The sequence below is a fragment of the Vicia villosa genome, linkage group LG1, assembly GCF_029867415.1.
Source record: "Vicia villosa cultivar HV-30 ecotype Madison, WI linkage group LG1, Vvil1.0, whole genome shotgun sequence".
NCBI lineage: Eukaryota > Viridiplantae > Streptophyta > Magnoliopsida > Fabales > Fabaceae > Vicia > Vicia villosa.
The window spans coordinates 168529093-168551278 of NC_081180.1; positions in this window are offsets into that span (position 1 = coordinate 168529093).

Consider the following 22186-nt stretch of genomic DNA (forward strand, 5'->3'; position numbering starts at 1 on the left):
CGTGTGTACTATTACATGAGTCGAGAAACTCAGGGGTTGCGTCCTAACTTGTACGGTTTCGACATATGGACTCCAACAAAGAGGCCTGATAGCCCACACCCCAGAGCTCGAAGGGTAACTTTCAAAATCCCTGCAGATGCACCCAGGGACAGGTGGGTGCAAGCTGATGCAAGAACCAACAAATGGCGAAGTTGGGACCAAGGTGGTAGAACTGCAATGGCATATAGGAAACAATTTCAAAGACCCAATCGAGAGGCGTATCGATTGGAGAATTATAAAGGAAAAAATCCTATGTCTCGGTCCTAGTGGAGAAGGCATCAGAGAATAAAAAAGGCTCAGAAAGAATACAGGCCAAGAGAAATTGGAGAATCTAGTAGCAACCAAATCCCATACCAGGGGGCAAAGTCAAACAAACCTCCGGTGGAACGCAGATTATTCGAAGCTGAAAAACTCTTGGATGAAGAAGAAAAGATGCGTCCAAATTCCTGGAAAGAAGAGGATAGAATGACAAATGATTTTGATTCTGATGGAGTGTCATCTATAAACGTGAATTGCAATGTTGTTTCCGTACTCCCTCACGAGTTTAATCAGGAAACTGAAGTGGAAGACTGTGAAGAGGCTGATATCGAAGAAATGGCAAAACACAGACCTGTGTGTTACTATGTGCTGAATAATGGTGCAGTTGAAGAACAGAATGCTTTCTTCGAAAGGCCTGATGAGGGTATGCGAAATCATCTAAAGCCACTCTATATCAGGGCTAAGATTGAGAACGTTGGCATTAATAAAGTCCTAGTTGATGGGGGAGCAGCAGTGAACCTAATGCCTCAATACATGCTAAAAAGAATTGGTATGTTCGATACGGATATAAGGCCACATAACATGGTTTTATCTAACTACGAAGGCAAAATAGGACAAACACTGGGAGTCGTTCAGGTCAATTTGACAGTAGGCTCAGTTACCAGGCCAACCATGTTCATGGTTATACCAGCAAAAGCAAACTACAACCTTTTGCTTGGTAGGGAATGGATTCATGGGGTAGCAGCTGTGCCCTCAACAATGCATCAGAGGGCGACAATTTGGAGAGAAGATGGTATAGTGGAGAATATCGAAGGTGATCAGAGTTACTACATGGCTGAAGTCAACCAGGTGAATAAAACCAACTTCGATAGGAACCTGGCAAACATAGGCCCTTGTCGTGCTGCAGAAGAGATGTATACCCCAAATAAAAATGCATTGTACTATTTAACTTTACACCCAAATGGATTCCAATGGGATAGAGAGATCATGGATGGTCCAGCAGATACAGCACCATTGGAGAATTATCCAACAGTATGGCCAACAGGCTGGGACGATGACATTAATCATGTCTGAGTCTTCGTTCTTCGAAAAGATTTCGGCCTATGTGGCCGAGAACAAAAGGAAGGCGGCTCTCGAAGCCGAACTATCAAATACAAAGATAGATGCGGTTCTAACCAAAGAAGGAATAACAGAATTGGAGATACGTACGAGTTTCGAAAACACGGCTCCAGATGAAGAAATCATAAGGGAAGAACCAAATCAAAGGTTGGATGCAATATACGACGAGGAACCTTTGGGATTCGAAAAAGACCCAATGGCGTCGAACATAAAGATGTTGGCCCAAGATCCACTTGAAGAAGTAAATCTTGGAGACAATGATCAAAAAAGGATAACATATATCAGCGCGAAATTAGAACCTGAATTAAAAGCAACGGTCATCAAAATACTGAAAGAAAACAGAGATTGTTTTGCTTGGGATTATGATGAGATGCCTGGGCTAGGAAGAGACTTAGTCGAATTAAAATTACCAATAAAAGAAGGGAAGAAGCCTATAAAGCAAACTCCCAGAAGATTCGCGCCAGAGATTCACTCAAAGATCAAAGCAGAGGTCGAAAGGCTCTTGCGTTGCAAATTTATCCAAACTACAAGGTATGTTGAATGGATTGCTAATATAGTACCTGTAATTAAAAAGAATGGCTCATTAAGAGTATGCATAGACTTTCGTGACCTTAATGCAGCTACTCCTAAAGACGAATATCCCATGCCTGTAGCAGAGATGCTAGTAGACTCAGCCGCAGGTTTTGAGTATTTGAGCATGTTGGATGGATATTCGGGGTACAATCAAATCTTTATAGCAGAAGATGATGTATCCAAAACAGCATTTCGTTGCCCAGGGGCAATAGGCACTTACGAATGGGTTGTGATGCCTTTTGGTTTAAAAAACGCTGGGGCAACTTATCAAAGGGCAATGAATTCTATATTTCATGACTTTATAGAAACATTCATGCAAGTATATATAGATGACATTGTGGTAAAATCTACCTCGGGTATGAGTCATCTCGATCATCTGAGCCAATCATTCGAAAGAATGAGGAAATATGGCTTGAAGATGAACCCCCTCAAATGTGCTTTCTTTGTGCAGGCAGGCGATTTCTTGGGCTTCGTAGTCCACAAAAAAGGGATAGAAATTAACCAGAACAAGACAAAAGCCATTAGGGAAACCAAGTCTCCATCCACGAAGAAAGAACTACAATCATTATTGGGTAAGATAAATTTCTTAAGGAGATTTATCTCTAACTTGAGTGGACGCACGCAAGCTTTCTCACCTCTACTACGGCTTAAGCAAGGAAAATTCGAATGGCGTGCTGAACATCAAGAAGCTTTCGATCAGATAAAGCAATACTTGACTTGTCCACCAATCCTGTCTCCCCCAAATGGGAAGAAGCACATGCGACTATACATTTCAGCGTCAGATAAAACAATAGGCAGCATGCTGGCCCAGGAAGATGAGAATGGCATCGAAAGAGCCATTTATTACTTAAGTAGAGTACTCAATGATGCAGAGACTAGATATACTGATATAGAAAAGCTCTGCCTTTGTTTGTATTTCTCCTGTATCAAACTTAAGTATTATATAAAGCCAGTGGACGTTTACGTTTCATCTCATTGTGATGTTATCAAACATATGTTATCTAAACCAATACTTCATAGTCGAATTGGCAAGTGGGCTTTGGCCCTTACTGAATATTCATTAATATTTCAGCCTCTCAAGGCAATGAAAGGTCAAATTGTGTCAGACTTCATTGTCGACCATGCGGTGGTTGAGAATCATCAGCATTATGTGGACTTAAAACCTTGGAAGTTATACTTCGATGGTTCAACACATAGAGAAGGTACTGGAGTTGGAATGTTGATAATTTCCCCTGATGGAATTCCAACAAAGCTCAAGTATAAAATCGAAGGTCCATTATGCTCCAACAATGAAGCTGAATACGAAGCATTAATTGCTGGACTTGAGGCTTTGTTAGAATTGGGGGCAACCAGAGTCGAAATTAAAGGAGACTCCGAATTGGTCATCAAACAATTGACAAAGGAGTACAAGTGTATCAAAGAGAATTTGATCATGTATTTTGTCATTGCAAATAGGCTACTCAAGAAATTTGAATATGTGGAATTAAAACACGTATCAAGGGTGAATAACCAGGAAGCAAACGACTTGGCACAATTAGCTTCAGGATATAAAGTATCAAAAGAAAAGTTGGAAGAATTGATTGAAGTAAGAGGAAGAGCAATGTTTACTAAACTTTTTCCAAGTGATCTAGAGAACTCACAATTGGGTTATGCCAATAAAGAACAATTCGAAGTACTAAATATAGATTCGTTGGCAGACACCGATTGGAGGAGTCCAATCATTAACTATCTGAAAAATCCTTCGACGGATACAGACAGGAAAATCAAGTATAGAGCCTTGTCATATTTTCTGATGGGAAATGAATTGTTCAAGAAAACTCCTGAAGGGGTATTGTTGAAATGCTTAGGTGAAGCAGAAGCATATTTGGCTCTGTCGAACGTACATAGTGGGGCATGTGGTGCACATCAAGCAGGGCACAAAATGAAATGGCTCTTGTTTCGTTATGGAATGTATTGGCCTTCAATGTTAAAGGATTGCATAGAGTTTGCGAAAGGGTGCCAAGAGTGCCAAGAACATGCAGGTATCCAACACGCTCCAGCAAACGAATTAAGTACGATAGTAAAACCGTGGCCTTTCAGGGGATGGGCATTAGATTTGATTGGAGAAATTCACCCCAAGTCATCTAAAGGTCAAAGGTACATTTTGGTAGGAATAGACTATTTCACAAAATGGGTCGAAGCAATACCACTGGCAAATGTGGATCAAGAGGCTATGATTGAGTTTATTCAAAAACACATTATATATAGGTTTGGAATCCTAGAAAGTATAACAACCGATCAGGGATCAGTCTTTACTGGACGAAAAATGCAAGACTTTGCCAGAGAAATAGGTTTCAAGTTATTTACTTCTACACCTTACTACGCTCAAGCAAATGGACAGGTTGAAGCAGCAAACAAAATAATAATTGGCCTTATTAAGAAACATGTGGGAAAGAAACCTAAGAACTGGCATAAGACTTTAGATCAAGCACTCTGGGCCTGTCGAACATCTCCAAAAGAAGCTACAAATACAACTCCTTTCCAGTTGACGTTTGGACATGATGCAGTACTCCCAATTGAGATATGTTTGCAATCGGTAAGAATACAAAGACAAGCAGACATTCCTCCCAACGTATACTGGGAGTTAATGATGAATGAGTTAGTAGATTTGGACGAAGACAGACTTCGAGCACTGGAAATGATAAAAAGACAAAAGGAAAGAGTGTCCAGAGCATATAATAAAAAGGTGAAAGGTAAAACTTTTGTTAATAATGACTTAGTTTGGAAAGTTATTTTACCTGTAGATCGAAAGAATCAGGCACTTGGTAAATGGTCCCCACATTGGGAAGGACCCTTTCGAATCTTAAAAGTATTCTCGAACAATGCTTACGAAATTGAAGAGTTAGCAGAAGATCGTAGGATCCTAAGAATAAACGGGAAATATTTGAAGAGATATAAACCAAGTATGTACAAAGTAAAGATTGCAAAAACGTAGATACTCAGGGTACTACGAAAAGCCAAAATGGTCAGGCATGTGTCAAAACATATATGCCACATTGATCAAAATGGCTTTACAATCAGAATAAATTGTTAAATGGAAGGAAAAGAGTCTAAGGAGACACCAAAATATTTTTTTTCATTTAAAGCATAGAAGTACATGCATTACAAAGGATCCAAAGAACAAGATCCAAGATTACAAAAGAAAAAAAAAGAGAGAAAAAAGAAGGCATAAAAAAACCTAAGGTAAAAACTTGCTAGTTAATCCTTTGGTCTAAACCTTCCAAGGACAGCACAGGCGAGGGTTCAGCTTCGAACATATCCCTGGCTCCAGAATCGCGCATCCGCCTCACTACACCTTTCTTCAGGAAAATGTAACTGAGGAGTCTCCCGTATGGAAGACAGGTCACACTCCCTTGACGGTCGACACCGATAGAGACAGCTTTAACCAGTCCTTTAAAGATCATCAAAGGAATGTTAATTTTCCTCCCTCGAAGACCACAGAGGATAAACTCCAAGTCTTCAACCATGATGTTGTTCTCATCGATCCTCCGAGGTTGGAAGTTTCCCACGAGCATCTGGTGCCAGATCCTGATGACTTTGGCACTGAAGCGATCGTTGACCATAAGAGTTCTCAACATGAGATGAGTAGTCATGCTGAAACTGTTGTCATCAAAAGTTGCACCAGAATTATTGCATCTTATTAGGTTGGCAATAGTGGTGGGAGTGATGCTGAGACGAGCGTGTCGAATTTCAGAATCAATGGTGGTCCTACCTTCAGGATCTATGCGTAAAGACGCATTCATCCAGAATTCTGCCACCATGTTGGGGTAGATAGCACCCTCTAAGACTTCTTCAAAATAGAAGTCCAGTTCTTGGTTGACAAAGAGGTTTTCGATATTGATAAAGTTACGAACAAGTTCATCCTCAGAGAGTCTGAACTCGCCTCTGATGAGGGCTTTGATGTTGTTAAAGGAAAGAGTTTCAGCCATTGCAAGGTAAGAAAGGTTTTTTGAGAAAGAAGTTGTGTGTTTTCTTTTTCTGTGTTTGGTTTGGAGAGAAAGCGCATGAATGAAGAAATGAAGGCAATATTAGACCCTTTATATAGACTGGGAATACTGAAGGGTGGTTTTAAATTGTTAATGATTGATTGGACTGCGTTTGGTTTTCCAAAGAGAGAAGTTATGGCTTCCGCCGTTTCCCGCCCTTGGAAGTTGAGAAGTAATCATGAAACTGATGCACGCACGTCTTAAAACTGACGTTTTGAAGAGAGTGACGTCACTGTTCAATAATAATTATGGCTAGAGAAGTGGAAACGTCAAGTCTAGAGGCAAGGATGCTGCGAAAGAGGTTCAGGTTCTACACGTTGTATTAAATAAAAGCACTGTAGAAAATCTAAAGATATATTTTGGCAGAAATATTTAGATTCGCTAAAATAGTGCTGGCAAACATTATAGATATGAACGAAGAAAATAGGAGTCAAGCATACAAATAGATGTTTCTACAATAGTTTCGATTACAAAACAAAATGCAACAAGTAACAGGGTTGGAAACAGCTAGTTAAAATCCTCAGGGAGATCCTTTTTGATCTTCAAGTATTGAGCCTCCCACGAAGACATACGAAGCTCAATTAGTGCCCGTTGTTTCTTCAATCTTTCGATCTCTGGCACTAATTTTTGTGCAGTCTCGAAATGGTTAATTCCCGACTGCACCACTTCGAGCAAATCCTGTTGGTTGGATTTTTGTATGGCTGCCTGACAACGTTCAGCTTCCTTTATCTTGTCCTCGAGTACTTTTATCTCTTGTTTCCAGGAGTTGATATTCTTCTCATAATCATCAAAGGCCTTCTGATTTTCTGAATGTTTAAGCCTGAGGGCCTCACCTTGTTTCGTTGCGTCCACAGCAGAATTCCATGAAGATTCATGAGAGGCCATTGTCTCAGATAGCTCTCTTTCGACATTTTGCTTTCGAAGAATGTTGGCTTGGAGTTGCTCAAGTAGAGAACCTAGCAGAACAATTAGCTCTGAAACTTCTGTGGAGACTTGAAGCAAATCTACTTTCTTTAAAAGTTGATTTAAGTTGTGACTCTTAATGGGTTCCCGGTTGAGAACATCCACAAGATTGACCCCAAAGAATCTCTCTTTTATTTGTCGGAGGAGGCTAGGAATATCTTCTTTGTCACTAGATTCTACAGTTACAGTTGGAGAGACATCAAGTTCCGAAGGCGAAGAAGTATTCACATTCATGATAGCCTTTAGGAAACTAAGAGGATCAGTTTGCTTAAGTTGTTCCAGCTCCGAAGGAGTAGGCTTCGCAGGGGCAAGTGTCGAAGTTGTCCCAGGAAGAGTTTTTGTATCAAGAGTCGAAGTTCCTTGAGGATCTTGTTTTTCTGGTTTAGAAGTCTCTTCCATAGCATCTTTCTCCGACGCAGTATCTTCGCTGTCATGTGGTTGGGGGTTCACATTGTCGCTGCCTGAGAATGGGTGATCTTCTTCCAATTTTTGTCTTGATGAGTAGGTGGGGATTCGTCAGTGGATTGGCTTTCTTCGACTGGTTCATTAGGCAATATGGTGGCGATTGGCCTAACATCTTCGAAGACTGGCGAGAGAACATGAGTTTTGTTTTGAGAAATATCTGTATTAAACGGAGCAAAGTTAGTCATAAAAATAAGCCTTTGAGGAGTTTAGTTGACGAAAGTTAAAATTTGACAATTACCGTAAAGTTTGTCAACATTAATGGTAAGGCCATGATCCTTAAAACCTGAAGTGGCAGTGCCAGCGTCATCCTGCAAAAACAAGTTTTCAAAGGAGACTCTTCAGAGGACGCCTTATCGCCAGGAGAAGCAGCTTTAGAGGGACTTATCCCTTTCCCTTTTCTTGAAGGGGTAACAGCTTTTTGTCTCTTCTTGTGTCCTTGTCTAGTTTGGGGAGGAGATTTATCTTCGCCATCTGAGGCAGTTGTCGAAGAAACTTTCCGCTTCGAACCTGTTGGAGGTTTCGAGCTCTGGCAAATAGACGATAAATAAGATGGATACTACTCACAGAGTGTACAAGATTAAGAATGTGAGATGAGTATGTACCGTGGGCTTCTTGCCAGTGACGATGGAATCACTTTCACTTGGTTTGTTGCTCTTAGATGTCCCAAAATCTTTTTGGGCAGAAGCTTCCTTGATCTTCCTCCTTCGTGCAACAGCTGTAGTCGAAACTGAAATCAGTATATCGGCAAGGAAAAGAAAAGTCAGTCGAAAAGATTGTCTTAATCCAAACCTTCAGGTATTGGAGTCAGGACACGAACATGTTTAAGATCTATATGAAGATGTCCTTTGAAAGTATCCAAGGTATGCTTAGTCGGAACCACTCGTTCAGCGCGTTTTTTGGTACTCTCTCGAAGAATTTTGAGAGCATTCCCACACACGAACCAGTCTGGGAAAGGAGGACTTAGAGCCACACCAAAATCAGCACTTGGTAGTGGAGGGAATTTTGGAGGATTAAGTTTGAAAGCCACTTCATAACGTAGTTCTGGTCGAACATACGAGGGCAATTTCAACTTATCCAGTTTGGCGGAAAACTTTTCGCGCAAAATGACTGCAGCCTCACGAACGGTCCGACTAAGATCATCAGGCCTGTAGATAGTTTCAAAGAATTTTTGGAAAGCTTGGATTTCTTTAATATGAGTTGAAGTACCTTTTTGAAAATTTTCCTGCACATCAGTAAAAGCTGCAGTTAGTTCTTGAGCAAGACTATCAGCATCAAAGATTTGAGAGCTATAATAATCCGTCCACCATTGATGAAAATCTGGTGTAGAGTAAAAGCAGGTTCGAAAGGAACAGGAGAAAGATTGGTGGTGCCAACGTATTTGTTGATTTTTGTTTCACATTCTTCTTCAGTCAAATACAAGGTATGGAAACACATATGGCTCCTTTTCTCATATAAGCACTTGGGTTTTATTTGAACCAACCCAAACTGTCTCGAGACCAAATTTGGTTGATAGCACATGAGAATACATTGACCTTTTGATGGTCGAAGGCGATGGGAAAATAACCTTGGAGTCAGAAAAGCTTCCCAAATTTCCATAGATTCAGTTTGTTGATCCTGAGATGTTGATGGAAATTTTCGAGTAAACCATTCGGGACCTATTGTTCTGTGTGCAAATGGGGCCATAGAAGGATCGAACTGGTTACGCCGGGCAAACATCATTGAATATGCCAGAAAGTGTTCACGAAGCTTTCCAATTTCTTCTTTTGGAGTTAGGTAAGCTAACCGGGTCCCTTCTATAGTTCGATTTTTGATTTTGCTATCCTCCTCATTGACGTTTCCTCGAAAAGGAAGATGAGTTTCGAATGTAGCATTAAGCCACAGTTGTAATAGCCAGAAAGGACCAGCATAAAGTAAACTACCAGATTTGAAATTCTTGGTAAGGTTTGCAGCTTCGCTGAGGTTTTCATAAAGAGACCCTAAAAGCAGTTGGCTGAGGTTGAGCTTTTTTCCAGCATGCAACTGATTAGCCATGCAAAGGTACCTCTTTGCAACTTGTATGGATCTTGAGCAGAAGGCACATCGTGAGAGCCACAGCGCTAGAAAAGCAATATCCTCTTCGTCGGATACTGCCGTTTCGGTGGTGATATGGTGCTTCTGGATGAATGCAGTATAAGTGACTTGCGAGTCATTAAAACCAATAGTATCATTATCCATTTCATTGGGATCGAAGGTTTCGCCAATTGGTCGAAGTCTTGTAATCGCAGCCACATCCAAAAGAGTAGGGGTAACCATTCCACATGGGAGATGGAAAGTGTTGTGAGAAGCATCCCAAAAGTGAACTGCTGCTACTAACATGGGTTGGTTATATTCTAAACCTGTTTTTGACAGTTGAATCAAATCGTATATTCCTAACGATTTCCAGAAGGATTCTTTCTGTTTCTCTACTTTTTCTAACCAAGCATAGTACAAATCAGGATCATTGGCTAAAGGAATTGACCTAAACACTTTTACAGAATTGGTCATATAGTTTAACCTAATTTTCGTTAAAGCTAAAGGGGTGACAGTTGAAGTTTCTTCAATGTTAGCAGATTTTCCTGAGGGAGAACAGCCATCTTCATCTATCTTAATTTTGCTAACTAATGGTCTAGTCTTGTAATAAGCAGGGAAGAATCTATTCAGAGATGGGATGTTTTCACCTGGTAACGGACCCATAAAAGCAAGAGATTTTCCAGAAAGTTCAAAGGGAATGATTACCTGGGAATCGTAAATAGCGCGTATTTCTTCGGTGTTAGGGTTTTGAATGTGTTCTTGTTCCCCAGACCGTGTTATTGATTGGAGCTTCAGAACAGGTTGAAGAACATTTGAAGATGAAGCCATAGAGAAATTTTTGATTAAGGGAACAAGATTTTTGAAAAAAAAAATTGAAGATGTTTGGTTTTTGTTGAAGAAGATGAAGAAATAGGAATGAAAGGTTGTATAGAAGTACAAGACCAAGTATTTAAAGGTTTAACGGAAACCCTTTTTAAATCTTTTGGGTAAAACCCAAAGAACACGTGGCGGCTGGTGATTTAATCCAACGGCGGTCGAATAAGTTAGCTTCACTCCTAGTATGTAGGAGTAATGATCAAGAAGTAAGGTAAAAACGTGGGAATGTAAGTTATGAGAAGACATCTTTGGAAATGACAAGACGTTTCGGAAATAGGGTCATCAATGATTATAACGTTAGTCAGCAGTCTTGGAACTCTCAAAGATCAATAAAGAACGAAATCTTATAATGACAAGAAACGCCTATTTCTGTTGATTCTCGAAACAGGCATTTATTGGGGGCAATTTGTTAGCTGAAGATTTCGTTTCGTAATATTTGTCCTTCGAAGAAGTGGAAAATCGAAGGAAAGATGGTTACTAATGGCCATCCCTTAAAAATAAAAGAATGGCTACTGATGGTCATGCTTCGAGAATAAAGATTTCTAAGTTCATTATGAAGATAGTGAATACTGAAAGCTAGTGAAAGTATGTGTCTTCGGGGACTTAGACAAAATTTATAAAATATATTCAAGTATTACTACTTAGCGTGTTTTCGTAGTGTTTTTAATACACTGCCACGCGTCGAAGACGGACTCAGGCGGGAAGATTTGAAATTCGAAGACGGTTTCGTAACTGTCCAAGTAACAGATGTCGTCGCTAGAAGTTCTTATGAGAGACGTGGCAGCAGATTAGTGTAGGACCGTTAAGGTCGAAACTAGTATAAATAAGAGTCTTAATGTTAGGATTCTGTGTGTTCATTTTGTACAAATCACTCACATATTTACTCAAGTATCAAGCGTTAAGAGAAAGAGTTCGCTGAGAAAATGTACGTATGACACCACCACTTTAATACATGTGTATTATCTTTCGTTTTCAAATATCTTCCAGAATTACTGCATTTCGTTTACTTCTCGCCATTTACATTTCTGTATCTTTACTTTAATGTCATTTACTTTCGAATTACTTTCATGTTATTTACCTTCAAAGTCTTTAACGTTTCTGCATTTTAAGATTCCTTACGTTTTAATAGTCCTTTTAATTTCATATGTTATGTTACTTATCTTTGCGTTGAAATCACACTTACATATAACAAAGCGATTATCAAGATCATTTGTTCTTTAATCGAACAACGCTTATTGAAGAAGACAAATCATGAATATGGTTCGAATGAACATTGATAACAATCCTTTTGACTATGCGTCCTAGGATCAATCTAGTCGATCCTGCGAGTAACCAAATCATATTTATTATAGTTTGGAAGACTAGCGGTTGTTTACCGGAAATCACCGTAAACACCAGGAGACTCAAGCAAAGTAGGGTTTTGAGGCCCACAAAGGAGATAAAACATTCTCATATGCTCAAATGGTTCCCCTCATTAAAATCCAAGTCCAAGTGTGGCTAAATTCAAAGTCAACAACTTTCAATTTGATATGGTACACAAATCAGGGTTTTTGACCTAATTCATCTGGGAGTTGACTTTTAATCAGGACATAACTCCATGGCTCAAATCATGATTCGAGGATCTCCAATGCTTCATTATAATTCACTCATATAATCCATTTGATTGGAAGAGCTTGACTCAATTAATATCTGCAAGAATGCAATTCATTTGGAAAAAGTCAACTGTCCAATACTACCTTTGACTTTTGAGAAATTTGGTCAACCATGGACTTTTGAAGATCAAAATCATGAATATATGTTTATTGAAGTCATTTGATCAAAGAAAATAAAGAAAATCAATCAAAATCAAAAGTCAACAAAAGTCAAAGTTGGAAGATTTTAACACTTACAAAAATTTCAGTGTTTTAGGCTTAAAAATACCAAACTTGATGCACAAGTTACACCAAGATCCAAGATGAATTTGGAAAAACTTCCAACATGAGAGTTGTAGATCTCAATCCAAACTACAACTTTGGTATTGACAAATTTTTCCCAAAAGATCAACCATGTGAAAGTTATGAGCTCATGAAGTTTCATCCAAACATTTAGAAAATTTTCAAAGTGTTTTAACCTAATTTCTCCCAACTTTATGGGCATTTTTCACTAAGATGCAAGAAGAATTTGGGGAAACACCAAACAAGAGAGTTGAAGAGCATTGTTAGATCTTTCCAAAGAGTACCAGAACTCTTCCATAGGATGTGTGAGTTGGGAGATTCGAAGGCTTGAAGTTGGGCTCCCATTCTTGAATTTCAAGCCATTTCCATGAAGAACCAAGTCACCAACCTTGAACCAAATCTACATAATCGTGCCTTGCACACCATATAACTTGTAAATCACACTATAATAAGATGATTACACTTGCTTTTGAGCTATGGACCAAGTGATTCAAGTCTTAACCAATGCATAATACCATTTCAAGCATAAAGCCATAACTTCCATTCTTGAAAAGTTAGTTTAATCACCAACAACTTTTGCATTGAGCCTCTAACTTGTTTGGTCTGCACCAAAAGCAATCCAAAGCCAACAAGCAACCATCTAAGCTGTAGAAGAATCACCTTAAGGCATGCTTAAAGTTTATACTTCACCATGGGAACCATAACTTTCTCATTTTTTCACCATGAAGCAAAGTCACATAAGTTTTGTTTGAATCAACCAAATGGTTTGATTCCTCCCCCCCCCCCCCCCCCCCCCCCCCCCCCCCCCCCCCACACACACAAACCACATTTATTTCCTATAAATAGAGGCCAAAGCTTCTGAAATCAAAGACACATAAAATCTCATTTTCACTACCTCACTCAAAAGCTTAAAATTGTCAACTTGTACAAACTTGTGCATTTTGAACTCTAAGCAATTTCTGTGTCAAATAAACATCCAAACACCTTCCATACACCTCATAGAAGCTGTAGCAACACTCACATTGCATTTGTAACAACTTGGTCATCATCCTCCATTTACACTTTCACCAATTGCAAGTAGATTCGAGTTGAGCAATCCAGAGAAATTCAAAGTGAAGTGAGCATTCAAATAGCATCACTAAGGTCCAAGGAAGCTTTCCAAATAATCAAAGCGTTTCTGGAAGTCCATTTAAACACCATTCGATCTCTAGTTTCAGAGGTAAGTTTTCAAACTTCAACTATATCATTTAGGTATCATTTTCAATAAAACTCGATTCTATTATGCTTGCTACAATGTGAGGATCAAAAGTCCTTAACTGGTTGCCATTTATTCTTTGTATAGATCATTTAATTTAGTTTTGAAAAATTAAGGTTCTTGAAGTATTTTGAGAAATTCATGAGCTACAGTCTGAATAAATTCATGAATGATACATGGTTGAGTTCGTGTTGAAATTCTCAGTATGTTTGGTCTTTACATCATTGAGAATGGTTGCCTAAATCACAAACACGATTTTCTGAAAATCTTTGAACCAAGGTTGAAGATGAAGTTCAATATGATTTTGAACATTTTTTTAATTATATAAAATTGCGCGCATTTTGTAATCATTTGTAGCACGTTGGCTCAGTGGTTAAGTTTTGAGCTGGTAATCATAGTGGCGTTGGTTCAAACCTCCCTAGGGCCAAACTATATTTTTTAACACTTGTTTCTTTTAATTTTTCTTAACTTTAAAATTTTGTTAAAAAAATAGTAAAATAGATTATTTTAATCTGATTTTTTTGTACACCCTTTATTTATCTTGTCAATTTTAAGAATATATTTTAAAATAAAAAAAATTATTATTTAATCATTTAAAAATTAAATAAAAAATAAGCCTTTTTATGATTTTAAAAGCATTTAAATTCAATTTCTTTTAATATTTTCACCAAGTAATTTTTACATATTTTGTGTGAACCAATTAGGGCTAGGTTAAAACCAACCTTCATGATACCATGTTCCCTTAAGTCAATCCTTTTTAGGGTTTAACTTTTAATCAACTTTGTTTAAATCAATTAGGTTTAGGTACATGTCACTTGTAGCTTTTGATCTTTTGATCTTTTGATCACTTGTACCATGTTCCCTTAAGTCAACCATAATCTAGTGATCTCTTGATCTTTTGATCTTTTATGCTTCACCATGTTAACGTCACTTGTAGCTTTGATCTTTCCTTACTTATATACTTGTACATATACTTATTGATTTACAATCCTTGTACATTTACACTTTGTTATAGTATTATCTTTGTATATATATACATTGTTTACGAACCCGCATGCATTGAGACATTATCCATCATCACATCATATAAATGATATCAAAAGGAACCATTTGACCAAAGAATCACTCAAAGTGTTGAATAATGAAGAAGTTATGATATGTTAAACTTGTCTTGAAAAAGTTAACTTTTTTGGGTCAAACCACTTTGAATCAACTTGCAAACTTGAAATTTTCTTGCAACCCAAGGCATATTGATGATCATATGAGCTTAAAATGATGAATCCTTGAATCTCTTTTTATCAAACTTGCAATAGCTTATGGAAACTTGTTGAATAAGACATAGAAATATACACATGAACCTTTAAAGTTTCTTGAGAAACAAGCTACCAAACCTTGAGCTTTCTTTGATCCATTGAAGTTGAATGATGCTTGAAGATCATATATTTCAATATTAGAGGTCATGCCTTGATGGATTAGTTCTTGAGAATCAATAGTTGAGCATACTTTGACCCTGAGGAAGCAAACCCTAGCTGTGGGAACCATACTTGAAGCTCTTGATTCAAAACCTACCTTACATAATAAACTAAAGGAAACAAGGCATATTTTTTTGGTTATTTATTAGTGGTTAGTGAAAAATTAAGCGCATAAACTCAAACGAAAAAGATACACAAAGTGGTGCTTGATGATCCCCATAAAGACAAACCCAAGGAGGAGAAGGTTAGGAGTCAACCAAATTTGTGATCTTGATGTATAGCAAAGATGCAAATGAAATGGGATTTTAGGGGTAAAAATTAGGGTATGACAACTGGTGATGGTGTCCTATTTATCAAGTACACTTCCGTGGAGAAAGCCTCCTATCAATAAGAGAATGGCATTTTTGCTTGAGCTAGTAGAGTTAAACCTATTTCAGCAAAATGCCTATGTTTTCTTTCTGGTCTACCATTTTGTTGAGAAGTGTAAGGACATGACATCCTAAATTGGATTCTCGTATCTAATGCGACCTTTTAGACAGGTTTAAACTCACATCCACAATCACATTGTATAATTTTTATTCTTTTGTTAAATTTATTTTCAACAAGATTTTTGAATTCCATAAAAGCCAGAATATTTTCAGATTTTTGTTTGAGAGGATAAATCGAAGTTAGCACATCAAATGACTATAATGTAATTGAAATTCCATGATTAATCAAATAAAGAAATGATTCAACTTCACGTCAAAAATTAAAAAAAAATGTAAGATTAATTTTGAGTACAAAGAGAATGAGATTGAGCAAAAGAAAGAGGGAAAAAACCACTTCATACGAAAATTTCATTACCGATATATTATATTACTCCTCAAATAGAAAGTATAAAAATAAAAAGCTTGAGATATATTGAAATGTGATTTTCGATGACATCAATCAACAAGATCAACTCCTTTTATTTTTTTCTCTATTTTATTTTTTAAAAATTATTTTTTATCTTGAAATTTTGGTGTCATCCTAGATTAGTGAGATCTATGTGTTTTGCGCACCAACACAACACACAATGGTATATGTATGTGTGATTCACTCTTTATATGTTTTTGTTCTCTCTTCATTTGATTTCAGGGCCCAATCCATCATTGGTTCTTCTTTCTCTTTGCACACGTCGAAGAAATTAAAATGAAAAAAATTAAAATTAAAATAGAATTAAAACACACGCGACAAATTTTATATTTTTTTATCTAATTTTCAAAAATAAAACAGAACCTCCAAACTGATTGAGACGAAGCCTCTTAGTTAAATACATTATTAACATAAATAAACCTTTTTGTATGATGTTAATATTTTGATAGTCATGTATCACTCTCAACTTAAAATTGATTTTTCAAATCAAAAGAATTTATTTTTATAAGTTATAAGTTACTGTCTTGTTAATCTAGTTGAAAGATGATTGCAAGCACATGAATTTAACCTATAATATCTCATTTATTTTTAGAATTAAAAATATTGTGATTCAGACTACAATACTATAAACTCTATATATATTAGAATTCTAATTGGTTCATTAATATACAACTATATATATATATATATATATATATATATATATATATATATATATATATATATATATATATATATATATATATATATATATATATATATATATATATATATATATATATATATGGGTTTTGCTACAATAGACCCACTTGTTTTTATGAAGGTCTATTTTAGCAAGCTTTAACTACAAAATGATTAAATGCACCTTAAGGTGCATGTTGCTAAAATAGACCTTCATAAAAATAAGTAGGTGTATTATAGCAAACCCCACAGGGGTTTGCTATAATACACCCACTTATTTTTATGAAGGTGTGTTTTAGTAAGTTTTAACTAAAAAATACTTAAATACACCCTAAGGTGCACGTTGCTAAAATAGACTTTCATAAAAACAAGTGGGTCTATTGTAGCAAAACCCATATCATTAAATGTAAAATAAAAAATTTAAAATTAACAAATATACTTTTCATTTTTTATTAATATGAAATATTTTTAGATATGGGTATTATTCTCATTTCACAAAATTATTTTAACTCTTTCTTCTCTATTTCTATTTCTTTCTTTTATTTTAAACAATACCTAGAAATCTTCTATATTTTTCATTTATTTCTCTCTTCTCACACACTAAGTCTATCACTTCTTTTCTGAACCAATTACACACTAGTAGTTTTTTTATTGTCTTCTTCAATATTGTAGTGATATTTAAAACCTTATATTATTAAACTCACATTTTAAACATGTTTCTAATTATTTAATAATTTATAAATTTGTTTGTTCAATTATAATAAAATTTAAACTAATATTTTAATGGTTCTTCAACATAAATATTATCATATATATATATATATATATATATATATATATATATATATATATATATATATATATATATATATATATATATATATATATATATATATATAAATGGGCTATCCGGCCCTAAACGGGTTTCTAATTATTTAATAGTTTATAAATTTGTTTGTTCAATTATAATAAAATTTAAACTAATATTTTAATGGTTCTTCAACATAAATATTATCATATATATATATATATATATATATATATATATATATATATATATATATATATATCTAAATGGGCTATCCGGCCCTAAACGGGTCGGTCCTATTTGACCGTAGATTTTTTAGGAGTGAGCCAAAAAGATCCTGTGTAATATGGGCTCGAGAATTACAACCTATGTCCAGTCCTAGATGGGCTTCGGGCTACCCGACTCTCAACAGGTTTTTTAAAAAAAATTAAAATAAAAACTCCATAATATTTATTATAAATAAAATTAAAATTATATTATTTTAAACATAATACATTTTTAAGTACGATATTATCTCTTATAAATATTGTAATGTGTTTCTAAATATAATATATGTCTAAATTGTACAAATTAATATTTTAATATTTAACATAAGATAAAAACAAATATTATATAATTATTATATTAATGTATAATATTTAAAAGAGAACGATTTAATAGAATAAAGATAGAATTTAGGGAGGTGAGCGAAATCAATTTATATAAATAATCTAACATATTTCATAAAAATATTGTTTATGGAGTTTTTCAAAATATTTGTTGGTTTTTTTCATAGAATAAATGCAAGTAATTCCCGATGAGAACTATTTCTTGCCAATTTATCATCAAAATTTAATGAAAATGAAACAGGATAATATTTTAATTTTTAATAACCTTATTTATGAAAACAAGTCCCACATATTATTTCTTAAAAAAATGATATAAATCATTATCAAAAGAATTTGTGTTTCTATAAATAGGACGAATAGCATACAAAACAATTTACTTCCCAAAGGAGTTAGAAAAAAAATTATTTGTTTTAAAATAATTTCTTACACTAAAATCAATTTTCTTACCTAACGTATAAATAGTACTTACTAATTTATTTGCTTTAAAATAATTTCTTACACCAAAATTACTTTTCATACCAACGTATACTTAATAGTACTTATTAATTTATTTGCTTTAAAATAATTTCTTAAATAGTACTTACTTCTAGAAGTGATTTAAAAAAATACCGTAGAAAAGTTTTAACTAAGGGGGCTTAGAAGTTTTAGAAATTATATAATAACAAAGTCATCAATGTCTATTTAGTCTTGAGAATTTCTTCACCCACCTCCCAACCTTCTTGGCCACCTCCGGTGAATTTACCACAATACCCCTTGTTTCGGAAGTTCATTTCCGAAACTGTACTTTTTTTCTTGAAAAAGGTGTTTTCGGAAATGAACTTCCGAAAACGTGTTTTTTTTAATATAAAATATTGATTTCGGAGATTCATCTCCGAAATAAAGTGACTTTTTCAGAAAATGTGGTGTTTCGGAAGTTCATCTCCGAACGCACCCCCCTGGGGAATTCGGAAATGAACTTCCGAAAATATGTCTGGACGGAATAAAATGAAAAACAACAACAATTCGCTTTATTTAATCGGGTGAAGATTACAACGATAATATTACATAAAATTTAAGTTACATATTGTTCAACACGGGTAAGTGGGGATGAGAGAGTGGTGGGGAGAAAAAAAGACTTCCAACGAAAATTAAAGTTACAATTCGCTTTATTTAATCGGGTGAAGATTACAACGATAATATTATCATCTTAGTTTTTGGAAGTGGTAACCCGGGCCGGAACATATGACGGAGGAGGTGGATGTCCGGAGGAAGAAGAACCGGAGGTACGTCCACCACGACACAAAGGAGCCAATCAATGTAAGCTATAGTTTATCATTATCATCAGGGGACGTCATTACAAAAAATTGGGAAAAAAATCTTATTATTTTTAATCTTGATTTTTTAGAAATGACGTCCCCAGATGATAATGATAAACTATAGCTTACATTGATTGGCTCATTTGTCTCGCGGTGGACGTACCTCCGGTTCTTCTTCCTCCGGACATCCACCTCCTCCGTCATATGTTCCATCCCCGGTTACCACTTCCAAAAACTAAGATGATAAATCCAATACAAAAACATTATTCGATACAATCCGAAATCAGAACAAAACAAGACACGTCAAACAAGACAAAAGCATGTTATTCTGCCCAACGAGCGTTACAAAATACACATCAAACAAAATAAAAACACGTTATTCTTCCCGACGAGCGAACTCCTCCGAATGAAGATAATTATACCAATCCTCATCCCACTCAGTATCAGAACCATCAGCGTTGATCACGCCTGAAGGCTGCGAAGCAGAACCAGTCAAAAGCTTCTTCTTCTCCTTCTTCTCCTTCACCTCCTTCACCTCCTTCACCTCTTTCACCTCTTTCACCTCCTTCTTTGAAGAACCCTTTCTTCCCTTAGCGTCAGTCCTGCGTGCTGGTTGGTTGCCTGACATGTTCCTGTAAACAATTGAAATTGATTAATATGAGAGACAAAATAAAAAACAAAAAAATTTGAACTTCTGATACATTTCGGAAGTTCATTTCCGAAAACTGGGATGGAGGTGTTTTCGGAAATGAACTTCCGAAACACCCCTGCGATGGGATTTTCTGCAACTTCCATGGCAGACCCCTAAACCAAACTTCAAAACAAATCAAAATGCTTCTAAACAACCTAAATACTACTAACAACCTAACCATATATCATTTATGCAATTAAAACCCTAAATAACATGCATTTGAATAATAGATCTAAAAATTTCAAAACTTACAAAGTGTTAGGATTGAGGGCTTTTGAATGTTGTTTAGCAGTGTGATTGGAGCCTTGATGCAGCTTTGGAATTCTGTTTGCACAAATTTTCGCCTCTGCCACTTTTTGTTTTGATTTAGGGTAAATGATTGGGGGAGGGGGAGTGTTTTGATAAATCTGCAGAAATCGCAGTATTTCGGAAGTGAACTTCCGAAATAATTGTTTCGGAAATGAACTTCCGAAGTAAGTCAATTTTTTTAAAAAACACGCTTTTGGAAATGAACTTCCGAAGCAGGGGTAGTTTTGGTTTTTCGCAGGAGGTGACCACCCATAGGGAGGTGGGTAAAGAAATTTTCTTAGTCTTTAGATGAAAATAAAGTAAGCATGCATAGCATATAACAAATTACAAATATCTCATGTCCGGATAGAGGTTGATGCTCAATATCCTGCCCATAAAAAAGGAATTATTCTGGTGGGTGATAGTAAACTATAAAGGGCTGGTAGATTATAAAGTCATGCAATGTTCATTTTTGTCATTATGTGTAAATAAAGTAAGCATGCAGAGCATATAACAACAAAGTCATTCAATAAACCGCTGATCCATCTTCACACATATTTTGTCAATAACAACATAAAAATAGGGAAAATATTCTTTTTCGTTTTTTAACTTTCGCTCGGGGTCCATTCTAGTCCCTTAACTTTTAAAAAGTGCAAATCAATCCTTTAAGTCATAAAAACGGAGCACATTGGTCCCTTCTATCCATTTAGAGCAAACAGTCGTTTGAATCTGCATACGTGGCAGATGACATGGATCTTTTATTTCATTCTCCCTTGTTCCTCCAAAATTTGACCTAGCCGCGTTCAGAATTGGATTTAGGGATAACATCAATTGGTTTCTTCCTTCAATTCGTCCTCCATGAAACATCAAGTTAGGGATTTAGGGATAACATCAAGTTTCAATTCGTCCTCCATGAAACAGAAAAGCGAAGAAAGTATGAAAACCACTTCTTTTACGGGGGAGAATCTTCCATGGAAACCAAGTTGTCACTGTGGAGATACAACTATTCTTCGCAGGTTAACAACGTCGAAGAACTATGGAAAATATTTTTGGGGTTGTTCTCATTTTAAGGTATGTTTGTATTTTTGGGTTTGTTCTCATTTTATCTCTATTGTTCATTTCCAACTGTCCTTTGTAAAATGCAGGGAACAAGTCAACCTGGGTGTGGGTTTTTTGAATGGTTTTATGAGGATGTTCAAGATGACAAAAGGCAAATTATAATGTCCATATTGGAAAAGTTATCAAAAAAATTGGATGATGCAACAATGGAGATTGAAAAAGTAAAGCTGACAAATGAAGAATTAAAGAAGGAGATAAACAAGATTATGAAGTTGAAAAAATTCTGGATGTTGTTTGTTATTTTAGGTGCAACATTTGTGATTATGTTCATGATGAAATGAAATGCTTAATTTCAGTTATAATGAAGTGGGAACTATTGTATTTTAATTCTTCATCTATTGTAATGTAATGTTTAAGCTATAATGAAGTGGGAATTTTTGTTAATTTCAGTTGTCACATTTTGGTTAAGTTCAATCCAATTGTTGTAACATTGCAACACTTAATTTCAGTTTAATCCTGTATTAACATTGCAAAAGTAACAGAAAAGAAGAATTGTTAAAGTAACACAAAAGTAACACACTTAATTTCAGTCAATAGTGCCTTAACATTGCAAAAGTAACACAAAATACCAGTACACAAATTGACTTTCAACATGAAAATAAGCAACACTTAAGATAACCTTGTTCAACATAACTTTCATAACCAGTACCACAAAATGACACAAATTTAACCTAAGATACATAAGCATAACATTAGATGGTTCCAAATATGAGTTAAGACCATTACACAAAATGACACCAGTACAAACTAAGATACATTAGTATAACATTAGAC